The sequence below is a fragment of the Myripristis murdjan genome, chromosome 11 (genome assembly GCF_902150065.1).
Source record: "Myripristis murdjan chromosome 11, fMyrMur1.1, whole genome shotgun sequence".
Classification (NCBI taxonomy): domain Eukaryota; kingdom Metazoa; phylum Chordata; class Actinopteri; order Holocentriformes; family Holocentridae; genus Myripristis; species Myripristis murdjan.
In genome coordinates this window covers 28,481,303-28,494,386 of record NC_043990.1, presented here as the reverse complement: position 1 = coordinate 28,494,386, position 13,084 = coordinate 28,481,303, and the positions used below count along the sequence as shown (strand labels likewise).

At 45.7% G+C, this 13,084-nt stretch overlaps 1 long non-coding RNA gene across 2 annotated transcripts; it reads left to right on the top strand.

Annotated features, from left to right (window-relative positions):
- Positions 1 to 219: 219 nt before the first annotated feature.
- On the top strand, positions 220 to 1,495 carry LOC115368124 (uncharacterized). 2 transcript variants are annotated; one of them, XR_003928984.1, is made up of 4 exons: positions 220 to 410; positions 491 to 558; positions 655 to 729; positions 817 to 1,495. It is a non-coding gene; the product is annotated as an uncharacterized LOC115368124 (long non-coding RNA). The 2 variants fall into 2 exon arrangements; XR_003928985.1 differs by having other exon boundaries at positions 221 to 410; positions 658 to 729.
- Positions 1,496 to 13,084: the final 11,589 nt, after the last annotated feature.

Sequence of the window (13,084 nt, the reverse complement as noted above, 5' to 3'; positions counted from 1 at the left end):
TCCCGGCGCGCAGAATGCCAGAGCCGAACCCGGCCGAAACAACCAGGTTTATAGATTTTGGGATATGATTCGCGCGCAGAATAGGTTTTCGGATATGATTCACGCGCAGAATATGTTTTGGGACAGAATTTACGCATGCCACAAAAAAAGCACATGTAGCAGGATAGTCTCTTCCTCCTCCCCTTCCCCCTCCTTTTCGCTTGCTCCACACCAGGTGTGGGTCATCTCGCGGCACTAATTGCGGGGTGGAGCCGCTAGCCTTTTAACTGCTCCGGTGTGTGTGTTTGCTCAGTATGCTACCTTGTCTCCCGCGGTGCTGGCGTCCGTGTGTGTGTCGGCGTTCCATGTGCTTTGAACCGTGTGGCGGTTGGCGTTGCTGATTTCGCCAGGTCTTCTCCGCTCCGAAAATTGTAAGTCCCTTTTCGCCTTGTGGTATTTGGGTGTCTCTGCGGTCTCTGGGCATTACACCTGCTTGACGTTGTGCTTGCAGTGAGGCTGTCGGCTGGCTGCGGCTGTGTGGGACTGGAGGTCGTCTACGCTGTTGTTCGCTCTCTCCAGGTATGTCGGCTCAGTTAACCTAACGGCAGCCGTAATCCAGCTCGCTAGTGGCTGCTATCCGGCTAGCCGCTAAACTTTCTTTTTGTGGTCTCTCAGCAGCGTTTAACTGCGGCCTGCTGCTCTCCCTCTCCTCCCCGGCGGAGACGCTGTGCCTGTGCTCTTTGCTCTGTGGTAGGTGGCCTGTAGCCGGGTTACGCCTGGTCATTCACATGGTAACCCACATAATTGTAAATGCTATTTTGTGTGCACACTTCGTAGGCACGTTTTGGCCTGGCTGTGCGCTGCGGTGCTCCACTCTCCGGCGGTCAACGCTCTGGTGCACCGGGACTCTACTGCTGTCTTGTTTGAGCTTGTCTTGTGTTGCTGTGTGTGCTGCCTTGTCAGTTAGTTCATCTGTTGTCTTGCATGCCGCATGTTTTGCACAGCCGCATTTACATTGTTGGCTCCCACTGTGGCCGCAATTACGCCACTGTTTGTTTTACCCTGTTTGTTATCGTCAGTGACTACTATAAGTGCCGTGCTGTGATTGGCTGATCTCCCGCACCATTGTACGCGGGGACGAACTGCAATTGGCCCACTTTTGGGTCAGTCCCAGTAAACCCTGATTTATTTTATTTATTTACTTGGTGTTGTATATTATGAATATTGTGTTTTGAGTTTATTATAATTTGCTCTGCTTTATTTTTGTCTTCTTTCTTAATGTTTTTGTGTGCTTATGTTTGGTTTGTGTGTGGTTTAAGTGTGTTTAATTCATTGTTTATTCCTTTGGTTGTTTTGAGTTTTTTTCTTTGTTATTGCTTTGATTTCCTATGTATACTGGTACTGGTGACCCTAAGTGATATTGTTGTAGTGGCCGTATTACAGTATTTGAAAAGACCTGTCACTGTTTGTATTTTACTTTGTTAATATTGTGAAAATAAATCTATTTTTATATTGATTTCACGTCTGGTCTGGGTGCATTACGAACCTGAATTAAGTTCCTGGGGGTGAAATTCCCCCAGGTGGCGTTGTCGAGCACTTTTACATTCAAGCCTTATTACATTATTTTCCAACCACCCGTTTTGCCACACACATTTCCACACAGCGCAATGTTGAACCAACTCCTAAAGCTTATTAGTTTGTACTTGAGCAAAAAAAATATTCATTTTAAAGGTTCACATAGGTTTATGCATGGGCAACCGTTTTGCGGTGCCGCAAGCTCCCACTGGCTGAAATCTTCGCAGCACAACTTCTGGGACATAACTTGTGCGCAGAATAGATTCTGGGACAGGATTCGCGCGCAGAATAAGTTTTGGGACAGAATTTGCGCATGCCATATAATCTATTATGTGACAGTGCAAGGCAACGGGGACATGATTCCTGCGCAGAATAGGTTCAGGGACAGGATTCGTGCACAGAATAGGTTTTGGGATATGATTCGCGCTCAGAATAGATTTTGGGATATGACTCGCGCGCAGAATAGGTCACCGCCGAGGAGAGGCTGTTTTGATCAAAGGAAGCGTGGAGCTCACAGCCGACCAGCATAACGCCGCCTCAGAGAAATCCTGGGTGTCGACTGTGAGCAGGAGGAGCAAAGAGAAGAGACAGGCGGAGTCGCGCCCGTGCGTAATGGCGCACTAAGTCACGGCGCGCAGAATGCCAGAGACGAGCTCGATGCTCCCACCTCGACAGACTGAGCGGATGTGAAGAGCGTTGTGTGGCTGACAGACAGACAGAAAGACACACAGTCAGGCAGACAGACAGACAGCTCTGTGCTCTCCTCCCGGCGCAGACACGCTTTTTACTTCCCTGATGCATTGAAGCCTACTGATCTCATCCACTTGGTCGAAATGAACATATTGTAGACACTTGCAAAAAGCAGCATTCACATAGAGTCAGCCTTTATTTAGAACTATGTTCTCCATGGAGAATTTTTTCTTGGACTCATTACACTTCAAAATTTCAAGAATCTAATACACACCATATGCTAATTTCCAGTAAAAAACAGTTCTTCAAAAATGTTTCTGTGCCCATTTCTGTTTTTTATTCAGTCTGCTGTCAACTTCTTTCTGTACACAAAACAACAAGTTCAATATTATCCATTAATGAATGGCGTATGGACTTTATATCCATCATTCAGTGCACTTCCTAACATATAAATGCTGTGTTTCCTGATGAAAGGCCTTACAATGTTCAGTGCTGTGGAAACGAGGAGTCAGAGGGGAAGAATCAAACACAGCAGTCCTTCTAGTTTGTGGCTGTTGTGAAGGTGAGCAGTTTTCATTTTAGCTGTCATATCAACAGGTTCCAGTGACAACCAAGGAATGAAAACAGCTGTGGATGTGTATCACAGAGGAGATTTAACTTTCTGTTGTCCAGAGAAAGCATTGACTTAAGCACCACACTTATTTTTTTTTTCCCCATTCAGAAACAGAACACACAGAGCAGAGAATACAAGTGGGCTGGGCTGTCTGAGGCCCAAATGCTGCTTTTTGTCTACATTCTTTGTAGAATTGGTAACAAGCATTTCTCAATAGTGAGTCCACTTTGTCAAAATGAATGTAAAGATAGCATATTTTGTTGTTTTTGTCTTGTTTGTTATACCAACCGTCCATGTCAGAGCAGAAAGGAAGCTCTTTACAAAATGTACAACAGTAAAGGCTGCAGGAAGGAATCATAGAAATGCTGCAGAAGAGGCTACAGTGGGATTGGTTTTGAACAAGGTTTTCTGGAAAACAGTAACTGCAAACTACACAAAATACAAAGTATCCAACAGAACATCAAGATAGTTAGCAGGTGTGGCAAGAGAGAAAAAAATAGGAAACTAAAATGACTCATGAGAATTTTTATTTGTTTTTAGTCAACTTGCTCCTCCTCATAGTTGTGTTCAACAGCACACCTCATGTCCTCCTTCCTGCCAAACACCAGGCACTAAGTGTCTCTGTCTGCCTGATGATCTCTGACAATCTTCTGCTGAAATGTCCAGGCATGGAGGAGCATCTGACTGTGAGTTCAGTCTCTCATCAGCTGGCAGCAGACGACACAGCAGTAAGATACAGTTTCCTGGTTGGCAGCGTGGAAGCTGAAACGGGTGTGAATCTGTGAGGCCTGTTTAGTGCGTTTGGCAGTGGTATTGTTTTGGTCCAATCAACAACTGTCATTGTCCTCTCCATGTAAAAATCAGTGTGTGTGTGTTTGGCATGTGTAGGGGTATAGTTCACTTTGGCAAAGTGACAGTGTGTCCTGTCAGAAGTCTTGTCCCAGCAGGATCAGAGCTTCAAGCTCGTCCCATGGATTTTTCGGGCCCTGACTTGGTGCGCCATCACACACGGACACACCTCCACTTGTCTCATGTCTTTGCTCCTCCTGCTCACAGTCGACACCCAGGATTTCTCTGAGATGGTGTTGTGCTGGTCGACTGTGAGCTCCTCACTTCCTTCAGTCAAAACAGCCTTTCCAGCCATCTCTTTATGAATATGACAGCGAGGCGTTCTCCGTGGCGGTTAATGTACAGGACAAGTTCGCCTTCCTCAGCACCCAAACCAAGCTGGAATGTCCCAACAATAATGAGCAGAGCCTGGAATGTTTGTTGGAGCACAAATGAGACAAGATGCCATCCAGCATCCATAGTGTGTTCCAGGATTTCTGCACTGGCTCGTGTGTCACAGAGGAGCCCAGTTCGGCTTCAGGATGTGCTTTAGGTATCTCTTCCCTCTGTCTGGACCCTGTCTTCGCCCTCTGGCCTTCAGCAGTTTAGAAGCAGAAGCAACAATAGCTGTGTTGCTGTGTAGCTCTAAACAGGCAAGTCAGTGCAGAGCTGACTTGAAGCTCTTTTTTATACACAACAATGGCACGCCTTTAAGGAGTGACCACGCCTTATCCGCCATGTGCAACACAGTGGGAGGGATTTTACAGAATGCAGTACAGAAACAGGTGCAAAGTCGAGTGAAATCTCTGCGCTGAATTCTTGGACAGGATTCGCGCGCAGAATATTTTTTGGGACAGGATTTACGCACGCCACAAAACAGCGCATTTCCGCACAGCGCAATGTTGAACCAACACCTAAAGCTTATTAGTTTGTACTTGAGCAAAAAAAAAAAAAAAAAAAAAAAAAAAATATTCATTTTAAAGGTTCACATAGGTTTATGCATGGGCAACCAGTCTTGCGGTGCCGCAAGCTCCCACTGGCTGAAATCTTCCAGCATAACTTCTGGGACATAACTTGTGCGCAGAATAGATTCTGGGACAGGATTCGCACGCAGAATAAGTTTTGGGACAGAATTTGCGCATGCCATATAATCTATTATGCGACGGTGCAAGGCAACGGGGACATGACTCCTGCGCAGAATAGGTTCATGGACAGGATTCGTGCACAGAATAGGTTTTGGGATATGATTCGCGCTCAGGATAGATTTTGGGATATGACTCGCGCGCAGAATAGGTCACTGCCGAGGAGAGGCTGTTTTGATCAAAGGAAGCGTGGAGCTCACAGCCGACCAGCACAACACCGCCTCAGAGAAATCCTGGGTGCCGACTGTGAGCAGGAGGAGCAAAGAGAAGAGACAGGCGGAGTCGCGCCCGTGCGTATTGGTGCAGTAAGTCCCGGCGCGCAGAATGCCAGAGACGAGCTCGATGCTCCCACCTCGACAAACTGAGCGGATGTGAAGAGCGTCGTGTGGCTGACAGACAGACAGAAAGACACACAGTCAGACAGACAGACAGACAGACAGACTGCTCTGTGCTCTCCTCCCGGCGCAGACACGCTTTTTACTTCCCTGATGCATTGAAGCCTACTGATCTCATTCACTTGGTCGAAATGAACATATTGTAGACACTTGCAAAAAGCAGCATTCACATAGAGTCAGACTTTATTTAGGACTATGTTCTCCATGGAGAAATTTTTCTTGGACTCATTACACTTCAAAATTTCAAGAATCTAATACACACCATATGCTAATTTCCAGTAAGAAAAAAAAAAAAAAAAAAAAACAGGTCTGTGCCCATTTCTGTTTTTTATTCAGTCTGCTGTCAACTTCTTTCTGTACACAAAACAACAAGATCAATATTATCCATTAATGAATGGCATATGGACTTTATATCCATTATTCAGTGCACTTCCTAACATATAAATGCTGTGTTTCCTGATGAAAGGCCTTACAATGTTCAGTGCTGTGGAAATGAGGAGTCAGAGGGGAAGAATCAAACACAGCAGTCCTTCTAGTTTGTGGCTGCTGTGAAGGTGAACAGTTTTCATTTTAGCTGTCATATCAACAGGTTCCAGTGACAACCAAGGAATGAAAACAGCTGTGGATGTGTATCACAGAGGAGATTTAACTTTCTGTTGTCCAGAGAAAGCACTGACTTTAGCCCCACACTTATTTTTTTTTTTCCCATTCAGAAACAGAACACACAGAGCAGAGAATACAAGTGGGCTGGGCTGTCTGAGGCCCAAATGCTGCTTTTTGTATACATTCTTTGTATAATTGGTAACAAGCATTTCTTAATAGTGAGTCCACTTTGTCAAAATACTTTGTATACTTCTCCACACCGACATGTGCTGTGGTACAACACTTCATTGCAAGCTCAAAATGCACTGCACACATGGCTCAAAGTCACATCATTCCACTAAAAGACAAGCTCCGGTTTTCCCCACCAACAACATTATACGCTATCCAGCAGCAGCAATACAGTGCATGCACCTCTTTACGTCAGTGCTTGAGGTACATCATGATGGAGTGATCTCTGATGCTTCTTTTATTTATTGTTCTTTGTCTGATAGCATTTGAAAAGATAGCATATTTTGTTGTTTTTGTCTTGTTTGTTATACCAACCGTCCATGTCAGAGCAGAAAGGAAGCTCTTTACAAAATGTACAACAGTAAAGGCTGCAGGAAGGAATCATAGAAATGCTGCAGAAGAGGCTACAGTGGGATTGGTTTTGAACAAGGTTTTCTAGAAAATAGTAACTGCAAACTACACAAAATACAAAGTATCCAACAGAACATCAAGATAGTTAGCAGGTGTGGCAAGAGAAAAAAATAGGAAACTAAAATGACTCATGAGAATTTTTATTTGTTTTTAGTCAACTTGCTCCTCCTCATAGTTGTGTTCAACAGCACATCTCATGTCCTCCTTCCCGCCAAACACCAGGCACTAAGTGTCTCTGTCTGCCTGATGATCTCTGACAATCTTCTGCTGAAATGTCCAGGCATGGAGGAGCATCTGACTGTGAGTTCAGTCTCTCATCAGCTGGCAGCAGACGACACAGCAGTAAGATACAGTTTCCTTGTTGGCAGCGTGGAAGCTGAAATGGGTGTGAATCTGTGAGGCCTGTTTAGTGTGTTTGGCAGTGGTATTGTTTTGGTCCAATCAACAACTGTCATTGTCCTCTCCATGTAAAAATCAGTGTGTGTGTGTGTTTGGCATGTGTAGGGGTATAGTTCACTTTGGCAAAGTGACAGTGTGTCCTGTCAGAAGTCTTGTCCCAGCAGGATCAGAGCTTCAAGCTCGTCCCATGGATTTTTCGGGCCCTGACTTGGTGCGCCATCACACACGGACACACCTCCACTTGTCTCATGTCTTTGCTCCTCCTGCTCACAGTCGACACCCAGGATTTCTCTGAGATGGTGTTGTGCTGGTCGACTGTGAGCTCCTCACTTCCTTCAGTCAAAACAACCTTTCCAGGCATCTCTTTATGAATATGACAGCGAGGCGCTCTCCGTGGCGGTTAATGTACAGGACAAGTTCGCCTTCCTCAGCACCCAAACCAAGCTGGAATGTCCCAACAAAAATGAGCAGAGCCTGGAATGTTTGTTGGAGCACAAATGAGACAAGATGCCATCCAGCATCCATAGTGTGTTCCAGGATTTCTGCACTGGCTCGTGTGTCACAGAGGAGCCCAGTTCGGCTTCAGGATGTGCTTTAGGTATCTCTTCCCCCTGTCTGGACCCTGTCTTCGCCCTCTGGCCTTCAGCAGTTTAGAAGCAGAAGCAACAGTAGCTGTGTTGCTGTGTAGCTCTAAACAGGCAAGTCAGTGCAGAGCTGACTTGAAGCTCTTTTTTATACACAACAATGGCACGCCTTTAAGGAGTGACCACGCCTTATCACCAAGTGCAACACAGTGGGAGGGATTTTACAGAATGCATTACGCAAACAGGTGCAAAGTCGAGTGAAATCTCTGCGCTGAATTCTTGGACAGGATTCGCGCGCAGAATATTTTTTGGGACAGGATTTACGCACGCCACAAAACAGCGCATTTCCGCACAGCGCAATGTTGAACCAACACCTAAAGCTTATTAGTTTGTACTTGAGCAAAAAAAAAAAAAAAAAAAAAAAAAAAAAAATATTCATTTTAAAGGTTCACATAGGTTTATGCATGGGCAACCTGTCTTGCGGTGCCGCAAGCTCCCACTGGCTGAAATCTTCCAGCATAACTTCTGGGACATAACTTGTGTGCAGAATAGATTCTGTGACAGAATTCGCGCGCAGAATAAGTTTTGGGACAGAATTTGCGCATGCCATATAATCTATTGTGCGACAGTGCAAGGCAACGGGGACATGATTCCTGCGCAGAATAGGTTCAGGGACAGGATTCGCGCTCAGAATAGATTTTGGGACATGATTCGGGCGCAGAATAGGTTTTGGAACAGGATTCACGTCAGTCCGCGCTGTGAGGTCTGAGCCCAATAACTCTGGGGTACACCTCTGCGGCGACAACGCCGAGGAGAGGCTGTTTTGATCAAAGGAAGCGTGGAGCTCACAGCCGACCAGCACAACACCGCCTCAGAGAAATCCTGGGTGCCGACTGTGAGCAGGAGGAGCAAAGAGCAGAGTCAAGCGGAGTCGCTTCCGTGTGTAATGGCGCACCAAGTCACGGCCCGCAGAATGCCAGAGCCGAGCTCGAGGCTCCCACCTCGACAAGCTGAGTTGTTGTGACGAGCATCGCGTGGCTGTAAGAAAGAAAGACCGACTGCTCTGTGTTCTCCCCCTGAACAGAAACATTTTACTACCTTAAGCAGTGAAGCCTACTGATTGTTTTCTTATCTACATGTCCATATCCAAAAAAAAAACAGTGCTTCAAAATGTTTCTGTGTCCCTGATTTTTCTTTTTCATCAGTCTGCAGTCAACTTCTGTCAGTACACAGAACAACTCTCCCCTGCCCTTCTTGTCTCTCTCTACTGTGACTGTCAAAAAAAGCTGAAAAATCAGTGTCGGTACTGCCAGTCGGAAACGGAATGGAAAAGTCTCCTGTATCAGTCAGTCCACGCAGTGAGGTCCGAGCACAGTAATTGTTTTGATCAAAGGAAGCGTGGAGCTCACAGCCGACCAGCACAACACCGCCTCAGAGAAATCCTGGGTGTCGACTGTGAGCAGGAGGAGCAAAGAGACGAGAAAGGCGGAGTCGCGCCCGTGCGTATTGGTGCAGTAAGTCCCGGCGCGCAGAATGCCAGAGACGAGCTCGATGCTCCCACCTCGACAGACTGAGCGGATGTGAAGAGCGTCATGTGGCTGACAGACAGACAGAAAGACACACAGTCAGGCAGACAGACAGACAGACAGACTGCTCTGTGCTCTCCTCCCAACGCAGACACGCTTTTTACTTCCCTGATGCATTGAAGCCTACTGATCTCATTCACTTGGTCGAAATGAACATATTGTAGACACTTGCAAAAAGCAGCATTCACATAGAGTCAGACTTTATTTAGGACTATGTTCTCCATGGAGAAATTTTTCTTGGACTCATTACACTTCAAAATTTCAAGAATCTAATACACACCATATGCTAATTTCCAGTAAAAAAAAAAAAAAAAAAAAAAAAAACAGTTCTTCAAAAATGTTTGTGCCCATTTCTATTTTTATTCAGTCTGCTGTCAACTTCTTTCTGTACACAAAACAAGATCAATATTATCCATTAATGAATGGCGTATGGACTTTATATCCATCATTCAGTGCACTTCCTAACATATAAATGGTGTGTTTCCTGATGAAAGGCCTTACAATGTTCAGTGCTGTGGAAATGAGGAGTCAGAGGGGAAGAATCAAACACAGCAGTCCTTCTAGTTTGTGGCTGCTGTGAAGGTGAGCAGTTTTCATTTTAGCTGTTATTTCAACAGGTTCCAGTGACAATCAAGAAATGAAAACAGCTCTGGATGTGTATCACAGAGGAGATTTAACTTTCTGTTGTCCAGAGAAAGCATTGACTTTAGCCCCACACGTTCAGAAACAGAACACACAGAGCAGAGAATACAAGTGGGCTGGGCTGTCTGAGGCCCAAATGCTGCTTTTTGTATACATTCTTTGTAGAATTGGTAACAAGCATTTCTCAATAGTGAGTCCACTTTGTCAAAATGAATGTAAAGATAGCATATTTTGTTGTTTTTGTCTTGTTTGTTATACCAACCGTCCATGTCAGAGCAGAAAGGAAGCTCTTTACAAAATGTACAACAGTAAAGGCTGCAGGAAGGAATCATAGAAATGCTGCAGAAGAGGCTACAGTGGGATTGGTTTTGAACAAGGTTTTCTGGAAAACAGTAACTGCAAACTACACAAAATACAAAGTATCCAACAGAACATCAAGATAGTTAGCAGGTGTGGCAAGAAAGAAAAAAATAGGAAACTAAAATGACTCATGAGAATTTTTATTTGTTTTTAGTCAACTTGCTCCTCCTCATAGTTGTGTTCAACAGCACATCTCATGTCCTCCTTCCCGCCAAACACCAGGCACTAAGTGTCTCTGTCTGCCTGATGATCTCTGACAATCTTCTGCTGAAATGTCCAGGCATGGAGGAGCATCTGACTGTGAGTTCAGTCTCTCATCAGCTGGCAGCAGACGACACAGCAGTAAGATACAGTTTCCTTGTTGGCAGCGTGGAAGCTGAAATGGGTGTGAATCTGTGAGGCCTGTTTAGTGCGTTTGGCAGTGGTATTGTTTTGGTCCAATCAACAACTGTCATTGTCCTCTCCATGTAAAAATCAGTGTGTGTGTGTTTGGCATGTGTAGGGGTATAGTTCACTTTGGCAAAGTGACAGTGTGTCCTGTCAGAAGTCTTGTCCCAGCAGGATCAGAGCTTCAAGCTCGTCCCATGGATTTTTCGGGCCCTGACTTGGTGCGCCATCACACACGGACACACCTCCACTTGTCTCATGTCTTTGCTCCTCCTGCTCACAGTCGACACCCAGGATTTCTCTGAGATGGTGTTGTGCTGGTCGACGGTGAGCTCCTCACTTCCTTCAGTCAAAACAACCTTTCCAGCCATCTCTTTATGAATATGACAGCGAGGCGTTCTCCGTGGCGGTTAATGTACAGGACAAGTTCGCCTTCCTCAGCACCCAAACCAAGCTGGAATGTCCCAACAATAATGAGCAGAGCCTGGAATGTTTGTTGGAGCACAAATGAGACAAGATGCCATCCAGCATCCATAGTGTGTTCCAGGATTTCTGCACTGGCTCGTGTGTCACAGAGGAGCCCAGTTCGGCTTCAGGATGTGCTTTAGGTATCTCTTCCCTCTGTCTGGACCCTGTCTTCGCCCTCTGGCCTTCAGCAGTTTAGAAGCAGAAGCAACAGTAGCTGTGTTGCTGTGTAGCTCTAAACAGGCAAGTCAGTGCAGAGCTGACTTGAAGCTCTTTTTTATACACAACAATGGCACGCCTTTAAGGAGTGACCACGCCTTATCCGCCATGTGCAACACAGTGGGAGGGATTTTACAGAATGCAGTACAGAAACAGGTGCAAAGTCGAGTGAAATCCCTGAGCTGATTATTCTTGGACAGGATTCGCGCGCTCATGTAGGAGGAGCATCACTGTCACCAGCCCTAAGGAAGTGCAGGTGCCACCTTCGGCCCTGACTACACCTGCAGATGCAGCGCGCTCACAGATCCGTGCAGCGGGGTATTCCCCTTGTGCAAAGAGACAGTGTTTCCCGTCAGAAGCCCTGTCCCTCGAGCTTGTCTCTGGCATTCTGCGGGCCGTGACTTGGTGCGCCATTACGCATGGAAGCGACTCCGCTTGTCTCTGCTCTTTGCTCCTCCTCCTCGACATTCTCGGCCAGGTCCCAAACATGGGAGAGAGGTTTTCTGGGTGGTATTTCTTGCAATATGGTACGGCTCTTTTTTCACAGCTGACCTCAAACAGGGCCCACCGAATTCCGATGAAAATGAATTTGTAGTTTATTGTCAGTGCTACTTCGATGGTGAAAACGGTTTACTTTTCATGTCACATGTTTTATTTGAGAACCACTGACCCCGGAAATACGAATCTGTGTGAATATCTAACTCCACCGGAATAATTAAAGTCATTACAGTCAGTCGGAATCAGAATCAAAAAAGTCTTCTTATATCAGTCAGTCCGTGCTGTGAGCTCTGAGTACAGAAACTCTGGCTAACACCTCTGCGTGGACACCGCCGAAATCACACTGTGGAAAACATAGAGAGATGTTTGGAAAGTTTGTTCTGATCGAAGGAAGCGACGAGTTCACAGCAGCTCAGTACAACACCGCCTCAGAGACAACAGAGGAGCAAAGAGACGAGACAGGCGGAGCCGCATCCGTGCGTAATGACGCACCGAGAAGTCACTGCCCTCTGAGCTGATGTGAAGAGCGTTGTGTGGCTGGCAGACAGAGACTGCTCCGTGCTCTCCTCCCAATTTTACTTTCCTGAAGCTGTGAAGCTTGTTTTCTTATCTACATGTTCATATCCAATAAAAGCAGTGTGTGAATAACGGTAAATCCCCTGTGCCCCTTCTGTGTTTGTTGGGACTCCTCTTTTTTGTGTGTAAAATGCAAATAAATTGTCTTTGACTGCCAACTAGTGGCCAGGGTTGGTGAGGGGAAGCTATATAAGGGAGGAGACTAACGCGCCCGGTAACCTGGCCTGTGCGCATATTCACCTGCGCATCCAGCATCTCATCCTTTTGTCTCCAGTGGGTTGGTGCGGCGTGTGCTGCTGGGTTTTCTTTGTATTGGCGATTTTTTTTGAGTAAGTTTCTTTCTTTCTTTTTTCTTCTCTCCCTTTTTTGGATTATGTATTGTGCTTATGTATTGCTTTTGTGTTGATTGGGTTTTCGCAGTCTGTTTAAGTTTGTTTCATTGATTGTTAGGAGGTAGATGGGTTCACCGACTGGCGACTTCGGCCTTAAAGGAAATTAGCCCCCTTGGTAGAGTGGAATGAGGTAGGCTATGTTGATGTATTTCTAAGCTTTTACCCTTCAGCTCCATGTCTGGTTGTATTTTATTTTGAAGGATGCCGTGCACTCTATTTTTTATGCTTTGATTGAGTTTAAGAGTGACGAAATGTTTGTTTCATGTTTTTAACCTAAATTTCCTTTTTCTGTATTTCCCCTTTGTAGTTTTCACGGTGCCATGTCTATTAATAAAGTTAAGCACCCGTAAGGAATCTCGTCACGTCATTTATTGAACCAAGGGTCCGCTACACAGTGCTTCAAAATGTTTGTGTGTTTCACTTGACTTGACCAAAAACAAAAAGTAAAGCCCTCAAGCCACCGAGGGGCTGTTTACCAGCATACTGCGTGACACTTGTATAGCACTGGCCAA